Raw genomic sequence first — 8,959 nt, forward strand, 5'->3', positions numbered from 1 at the left:
GAAAGGTATCGATCGCAGTATAATGTCTCTAGCCAATCACCAGTTGAAAGCGGCAAAGTACCGGTTGCCCCTACAGGCGCGGAAAGTGAAAACATTACCTCGAGCTAGGAAAAGGTAGAAGAAGAGAAACTATCTATCCCGCACCTTACGTGAGTCGAAGATGTGTTTGGCTAATCACTGAAAAGAAAAGAACGAAATGGAAAGCCATAAACACTCTATTTCTTGCTAAAAATCTACATCTCATCAGCTTAGGAGCAACGGCCTTGCCGCAGTGGATACACCGGTTCCCGTGAGATCACCGAAGTTAAGCGCTGTCGGGCGTGGTCCGCACTTGGATGGGTGACCCTCTGGGCCGCCATGCGCTGTTGCCATTTTTCGCAATGCACTCAGTCTTGTGATGCCAATTGAGGAGCTACTCGACCGAATAGTAGCGGCTCTGATCAAAGAAACCCATCATAACGACCGGAAGAGCAGTGTGCTGACCACACGCCCCTCCTATCCGCATCCTCATCTGAGGATGACACGGCGGTCGGATGGTCCCGGTAGGCCACTCGTGGCCTGAAGACGGAGTGCTTTATCAGCTTAGGAAAGATCCCTGAAACTTAACAAAACTTTAAAAATCCCACAACTATGGTCCAGTTATCACCTGAAATGGAGAGCACGTTGGTAACAAGTCAATCAATGCCCTCTTTTCAACATACAAACCATATTCAGCAAAATACGCATATGGTGCACTTTTACAGTAAGTTCAAATCCATTTTTCTCTGAGATTAGTAGAAAGCCATGGTTCAACGGAGTCGAAGGAAAATTAGCATAGACCTCATTGTTCCGAATGACTGGATGGAGTTGTACCAGTGCCAGGAGGTCGCATTAATCATACAGGTCCGCAAACAAATATTTTTGAAAACTGTTTTATGTCTCTTAACTGATTTTCATGTAGGTTTTGGTGCTGATTTCAGAAATGATATTGTTTTTTTCTGTTACCTAAGGTTTGTCTATAAAAAGAGCTAAAACTTTTAGGAAAAAGCCTAAAAAGGCCATTTTTATATCAGTATTATTGACGTATAATGTTATTAAACCATCTTATAATAGGTTAATCTTACACAGAAAATAAGAAAATTAGATAAGGTTTTATTCCAACAGTATTACAAGTCTTTGCAGTAACGTTTCCTTTTTCCTGGCAAACTTCTTTTTCTGTTTCTCCTGCTGTGGAGTTGAGGATTTTCGGTTTTTAACATCTCACAGTAGTCGGCCATCATGTTCATGTCCCAGCGTCCTTGATGTCTTCGTTCTATTTCTATTATATCTTGAGGGAATCGTTCTCCTTGTTCTTCACTGACAGCTCCATGGCTTTCCAGAAAACAGATGAGAATGAAGGAAATCATCGCTCACGTTGCAGCCCAACAGTTTGTAGTTAGTTAACAGATTGGCAACAATTTTCTTGTCGTTTGAGTCTTTTTTATTGACTACAAAGCTGGATGCCATTTGTTTCAAAGACTTCCATGCTTTCCTTTCCTGGCTTGACATTTTCAACTCGAAGTTTTCATCATAAGTGTTCTTATATCAGACCCAACAAATAACCCTTCTTTAAGTTTTTCCTCTGAGAGACCAGGGAACTGCTCACAAAGATATCTAAAACACTCTCCTGCTTTAGGCATGTTTTGACGAATTGTTTCATTAATCCCAGCTTGTTGTGAAGTGGCGGAAATAAAATCTTTTCAGGATCCATTTAACTCTCCTTCTCAACTTTCTTAACTCTAGGAACCAAATTTTTCTTGCTGGCCATTCTGTTTTAACAGTATTTTGTTTACTGTCACAGCTATTCCATTCACAGAGGAAGCACGGGAACTTTGTTTAGCCACTCTATGGGCCTAATATAGCAGAGATCACTTACAGATCCCCAGAAACGGTTCACTTACGATGAGAGTACTTAAGCTTGTTAAGGACCAATTCAAGTTTCTCATAACATTCTTTCAAATGAACTGAATGTCCTACTGGAACAGATGCATATTGGTTGCCATTGTGAAGAAGGTTCTTTTGGAGGAATCAATTAAAAGTCTCGATTCATTGGGTTCGTATTGGATATTGAATGTCTCCTTCAACCTAGGAACATTAGTGCAAAAACCGTGGTCACCCACTCCAGAGAAATATGGCTCTGAGCACTATGCGACTTAAATTCTGAGGTCATCAGTCGCCTAGAACTTAGAACTAATTAAACCTAACTAACGTAAGGACATCACACACATCCATGTCCGAAGCAGGATTCGAACCTGCGACTGTAGCGGTCGCTCGGTTCCAGACTGCAGCGCCTAGAACCGCACGGCCACTCCGGCCGGCAGAGAAATATGACACAAACTCTTTTTCTCTACTGCTGTACCAAGAAAAGGATGTACTAGGTGCCAGTATTCCTTTCTCTCTCGACCCCAGCCCAAAAACCTCAGCTGAATCCTTTGGAAGGCATAAGTCTCTAACCAAATCATTTAGTTCCGACTGGGTGACGAGTTTTCGCTCATTGTTTGGGGGGCTCATAACTACCGTTATTGTCATCGTCATCACTGCCTGGAGACAACAGGTCAATATCATCTCAAATGTTTTCAATTGTAACTGGAGGAAAAGGTATGGGTAAATGAAGCCCATGAGGAACAGAGCGCATAGCTGAAGGAATGCTCGGGTACAAAATCTCCTTTTTATTTGTCAAATTAAAACCTTGCACACAGCAATAGCAAAATAACCGTCTTCACTGTGATTTTTCGGTTCTCTCCAAATTATAGGTATTGCAAAACGAAATGATTTCTACTTACCTTGAAACCATTGTCTCAGTTCTTCTACACACACGCACACACAGGGAGAGAGAGAGAGAGAGAGAGATCACATTTTTCGTGGAGCCCATAATTGGTCTTCATCGCCCAGTTTCATACCAAAGCATGCAAAGTACACCTTTTCAACAAAATCAGTAATGTTTCTCTGTTGCTTTTTAACAATATAAGTCCCACAAATATAGCAGAAACAATCAGGAGAGAAAACACAATCTCTAGAAGCCACTATAAACACTAAACCACTTTTCATTTCAACGAAGAAACAATGGAAGTGTGCTCAGCAGAGTGGTTACAACCACGCTGACAATAGCTTCACCTTGCAGTGGAGAACAGACAGTGGGTGCAGTGAGAAGGAGGAAGAGTGGAAGGGGTACTGACACAGACAGCATATTGCCAGAAAATGTAGTATGAACCGGATTCTACTAGTTTTGCCGTACGGTTTTTGTAAGAGAAGAAAGGCTGTCTCATGATGGTAACCTAAATTTAGACTGTCTACATTTACAAGCTAACATTTTAAGCTAAAAAAGGTTTTTTTAAGTTATTATTTAGATTTAACCGAAAGGTTATAGTTTTTATGTATGTTAAAAACACCTTAAAAGTTCAATGTTTGATTTCCGGGTAAACAAAAGATGATGGACTTTTTTCATAGTTTTTTTCTGTATTCATTACCATAAGAATTACTATAAAAATTTAAACAATTTTTTCATAGCAGACCTGTGTTATCTGAGGATTATTCTTCGTAATTTCCAACCAGTGCCTTTCCCACAAACCCATGACTGTCGGCGCTAGGTGTCAGTGCGAATGTGCAAGTGTTGCATCGATGCAAAAAACACGTTTTCTGTAAGCAAAGGTAATAGCTTTCAGTTCAACAACCGCACAGTCCTATGAGACGCAATTATTTTAAAATTAATAAGTGTGTCGTGGGTTTGCTGTTGGGTGGAAACCTGAAGCAAATGCTACTCTCAAGAACATCATTGTCGCCCAAAAAAGCGTATTTGAACGTGGTAGATTACCACTGACATTTTTGTAATCTTATACCAGTGTGTCAATTATAGTTTTTATTTAGCAGTCTGGGATGGTCAATTTTTTTCACACTTGACGTCCTTCGCATTTACATACAATACATTCTCAGGTCTATCCTTGATAAAACGTAACTCCTCAGTTTAGGAGCTAAACGGCTCCCGCATTTCGAAAGTAGGTTTTTAAACTGTGGGACTGGCTTTGTAACAATTGATATGAGGATATCTGTTTGTAAATGTGAAGCATGTCACGTATGAGAAATAAATTGTTGAGTTTAGAGTGTTTAGAGTGCAAAATGAAAATGTAAATCTAATTGCAGGGTGTCTTAGTCTTGCATGTGTGTGTGTGTGTGTGTGTGTGTGTGACAGAGGGAGTGTGGCCTCACAGGTACTGTTAAGAAACGACGTTCTACGAATTCAGCTGCACAGGTTAAGATGAGTCTTCTGTCTGTTGTTGAACCTGTCTATTGGTTTCCACCTGGAATCAATTGTTTACTAATGGCACCGACTGTGCTTGTAAAGCTAGCTCAGATAACTGCTTAAAATACTGTCGTTAGATTAAGGTAACTATCCGATTCGTTTGAAGGAGTAAACGCACACGTTAATCGAAACAGAAATGCTCCGGAACTAAGGGCATCGGTTCGAGCCCACTTACGGGGTTGGACAGCAATTGTGTGATCGTGAAACATTTCAAAAGTTACAAATGGAGGTAGCAACAACCAATATTATGCGGGCTGGTCATCTAGAAGGAATCCTCTTAAAAACTGCATGTATTTTGAAGTCATTTCAGTGTACAAGTTATGACAAACACAGACAGAACTCCTATGTGCGTGGGAAAAATGAGAGGAGCGATTGTGACAGGGTTTTGCTACGCACTTAGAGTTTACCTGCATACTGCAACGCGGTTGCCTGCAGCGACAGTAACCTCCCTGGCGCACGGGTCCAGTGTCGGGAACAGAGTTCCATCTCTCGTGGAGATGGATGCAAGGAATTTCCACACCGACAACCCATTCGCCTTTCTTCGGCAGGCGGCTGCAGAGAATCTGCTGCTCATCTCTATACCCGTCCATAATTACGAAGGTGTTGCCACTGCAGGGTTTTGTGCATCATCTGACCTCTCGATTATGTCCCATAAACGTTTGACGGGATTCATGGCAGGCGTTCTGGGTGGCCAAATCATTCGCTAGAATTTCCCAAGATGATCTTCTAACAAATCGCGAACAACTGTGGCCAGATAATTTGGGACTTTGTCATCCATAAAAATTCCGTCGGTACTTGGGAAGATGGAGTCCATGACTGGCTGCCAAACATCCAGAGACCCTGTCCATTACATGTAAGCACACTCCACACCATTATCAAAATGATCGAGCATAGATCCTTGTTGACAACTTGGGCCCGTGGCTTCATGGGGTCTGCGCCAGAGTCGAACTCTACCACCAGCTCTTACCAACTGAAATCGGGACTCATCTGAGCAGGCCACTGTTTTCCAGTCGTCTGGAGTCCAGCCGATATTGTCACGAGCCCAGGACAGGTGCTGCAGGTGCCGTCGAGCTGTTTTTGACACCGTATATCTCGGAATAATGATTTCGCTAGCGACTGCCGAAATGGAATGCCCCTTGCGTCTATCTCAAAGTACCATTACGTGTTCAAAGCCTGTTAATTCCCGTCGTGAAACCGTAATCACGCCGGAAACTTTTCATGTGAATCACAAGAGTACAAATGACAGTCAGTGTACTGTCCTTTCATACACTGAAGAGCCAAAGATACTGGTACACCTGCTTATTATCGTGTAGAGCCCCCGTGAGCACGCAGAAGTCCGCAGCACGACGTGGCACGGGCTCGACTAATGTCAGAGGTACTGCTGGAGGCAACTGACACCTTGAACCCTGCAGGGCTGTTCATAAATCCGTAAGAGTACGAGGGGGTGGAGGTCCCTTCTGAACAGCACGTTGCAAGGCATCCCAGATATCCTCGCCTCGACACTGAACACTTTGCATGAGCCTGAGGGGTTCAAATTGACTTATATTTATTACCAAGAGTACTGATTAGGTTCCGGTTATTGTATCCAGCCATATAGCTCATACATTTATGAGTAAAATCTTCCCTGGACATTTCTCCAAACTTGTGACCAATTTGTGAGAGCATATTTGTTTGTCATAGAATGCTTAGCAGCGCTTTGAATTTATTGTTGGCAGACATTTGCTGAGGATTGTTAAAGTCCGTCCTCCCCTACGTAGCTTGTTTTTGTGTAGAAGATGAAGACAAATCTCCGTATTTTGTGTTCTGGATCGTTATAAAAGGGCAGCCTAGAAACTGAGTGTCGAAACATTTGCAAGATATTTTCTGTGATGTTTCCTGTGTATTCCCTGAGTGTCTTTCTTACGTGTATTAGGAATATTTTCATGCAATGCTGATAGAGTGTTCTCAAGTTCAATCCGACTTTGGTACATGGGGCTCCTACGTTGAGAATGGGAAACTCGAAGAGATTAACACTCCAAGCATGCCAAACCGCCGCAAGAAATTGTGCTCTAGCATATTTTTCAGGTAAACGAGTACGTCGGACAGTAGCTAGTAACTGAGCTTGGATACTATATAAGCACTGATGTAATAAGCCATTTGTATTCCGTATGGACTTTGAAGATTTTTGACTCATTAATGGCGTGTTGATTGATTATATTTTCTCCTGCAATTTGTGTTGTAAGATGTACGTGGGATTCGCCATGATGGCCATGTCCAAACGGGGCTCCCTGCCAGTCGCATGCAACCACAGGTGCTACGATATCGAAAATTAGGCCTCAGGTCAGTACGAACTGATTAAGCATCGTTTATATTAGCTGGATTTTTGATATTCACTGAACATGACAACCGTCCTGACTTACACTATGTGATCAAAAGTATCCGGACACCCCCAAAAACATACTTTTCTCATATTAGGTGCATTGCGCTGCCACATACTGCCAGGTACTCCATATCAGCGACCTCAGTAGTCATCAGACACCGTGAGAGAGCAGAATGGGGCGCTCCACAGAACTCACGTACTTCGAACGTGGTCGGGTGATTGGGTGTCACTTGTGTCATACGTCTGTACGCAAGATTTCCACACTCGTAAACATCCCTAGGTCCACTGTTTCCAATGTGATAGTGAAGTGGAAACGTGAAGGGACACGTACAGCACAAAAGCGTACAGGCCGACCTCGTCTGTTGACTGACAGAGGCTGCCGACCGTTGAAGATGGTCGTAATGAGTGATAGGCAGACATCTATCCAGACCATCACACAGGAATCCCAAACATCATCAGGATCCACTGCAGTTAATATGACAGTTAGGCGAAAGGTGAGATAACTTGGATTTCATAGTCGAGCGGCTGCACATAAACCAAATATCAGGCCGGTAAATGCCAAATGACGATTCGCTTGGTGTAAGGAGCGTAAACATTGGACGATTGAACAATGGAAAAACATTGTGTGGAGTGACTACTCACTGCACATAATGTGGCGATCGGATGGCAGGTTGTGGGTACTGTGAATGCCCGGTGAACGTCATCTGTCAGCGTGTGTAGTGCCAACAGTAAAAATTCGGAGGCCGTGGCGTTACGGTGTGGTCGTGTTTTCCATGGAGGGGCCTTGCACCCCTTGTTGTTCTGCGTGGCACTATCACAGCACAGGCCTACATTTATGTTTTAAGCATCTTCTTGCCTCATACTGTCGAAGAGCAATTCTGGGATGGCGATTGCATCTTTCAACACGATCTAGCGCCTGTTCATAATGCACAGCTTTGGCGGAGTGACTACACGACAATAACATCCCTGTAACGGACTCACCACCATAGAGTCCTGACCTGAATCCTATAGAGTAACTTTGGGATGTTTTGGAACGCCGACTTGATTGAACGTATGTCTGCGAGAGTGGAAGCTGTCTTCAAGGCCAAGGGTGGGCCAACACCATACTGAATTCCAGCATTACCGATGGAGGGCACCACCAACTTGTAAGTAATTTCAACCAGGTGTCCGGATACTTTTGATCACATTATTTTCGGTTTTTTGGGGTGGGAGGGGGGATACCCTCAGGCTTCTGATTGGTTTGATGCGGCCCGTCTCGAATTCCTCTCCCGTGCCAACCTCTTTATCTCACAGTAGCCCTTGCAACCTACGACATGAATTATCTGCTGGATGTATTCCAATCTCTTTCTTCCTCTACAGCTTTTGCCCTCAACACCTCCCTCTAGTACCATGGAAGTCATTGCCTGATGTCTTAACAGATGTTCTATCATCCTGTCTCTTCTCCTTGTCAGTGTTTTCCACATATTCCTCTCCTCTCAGATTCTGCTCAGAACCTCCTCATTCCTCAACTTATCAGTCCATCTAATTTTCAACATTCGTCTGTAGCATCACGTCTCAAATGTTTCGATTCTCTTCTGTTCCGGTTTACCCACAGTCCCTGTTTCACCACTATACAATTCTGTGCTCCAGACGCACATTCTCAGATATTTCTTCCTCTAATTGTGGCCTATGTTTGGTGCTAGTAGACTTCTCTTGGCCAGGAATGCCCTTTTTGCCATTGCTAGCCTGCTTTGGATATCCTCCTTGCTTTGTCCATCACTGGTTATTTTACTGCCTAGGTAACTGAATTCCGTAACTTCATCTAATTCGTGACGTCAGTCCCAATGTCCAGTTAATCGCTTTTCTCATTTCTGCTGCTTTTCATTATTTTCGTCTTTCTTCGACTTATTCTCAATCCATATTCTGTACTCATTAATTCTTCATTCAATTGAGCAGATCGTGTAATTCTTCTTCACTGTCACTCAGTTAGCATGTCATCAGCGAATCATAGCATAGATATCCTTTCACCTTGAATTTTAATTCCACTCCTGAAACTTTCATTTATTTCCATCACTGTTTCTTCGATGTACAGATTGAACATTGGCGACGAAAGACTTCGTTATCATTTAACATTAGACTGAGGTTTGTGTATGCAATTGGTCGATTTCTCACCAGGCTTGAGACTGGCATTCTGTGTCCTTCAACGAGTTTGAACTTGACGCCCTCCCTATCACTTCCTGCCCCAAAAAAATGCCGTTGCGAAAATCATTCGGACGCGCAACCAACTGTCGTGTGTCGTCAATATG

General features: G+C 43.1%; 1 pseudogene; it reads left to right on the top strand.

Moving 5' to 3' along the window:
* Positions 1-253: 253 nt before the first annotated feature.
* Positions 254-371, top strand: LOC126263835 (5S ribosomal RNA; annotated as a pseudogene).
* The last annotated feature ends 8,588 nt before the right edge of the window (positions 372-8,959 follow it).

Source organism: Schistocerca nitens, chromosome 6 (genome assembly GCF_023898315.1).
Source record: "Schistocerca nitens isolate TAMUIC-IGC-003100 chromosome 6, iqSchNite1.1, whole genome shotgun sequence".
NCBI lineage: Eukaryota > Metazoa > Arthropoda > Insecta > Orthoptera > Acrididae > Schistocerca > Schistocerca nitens.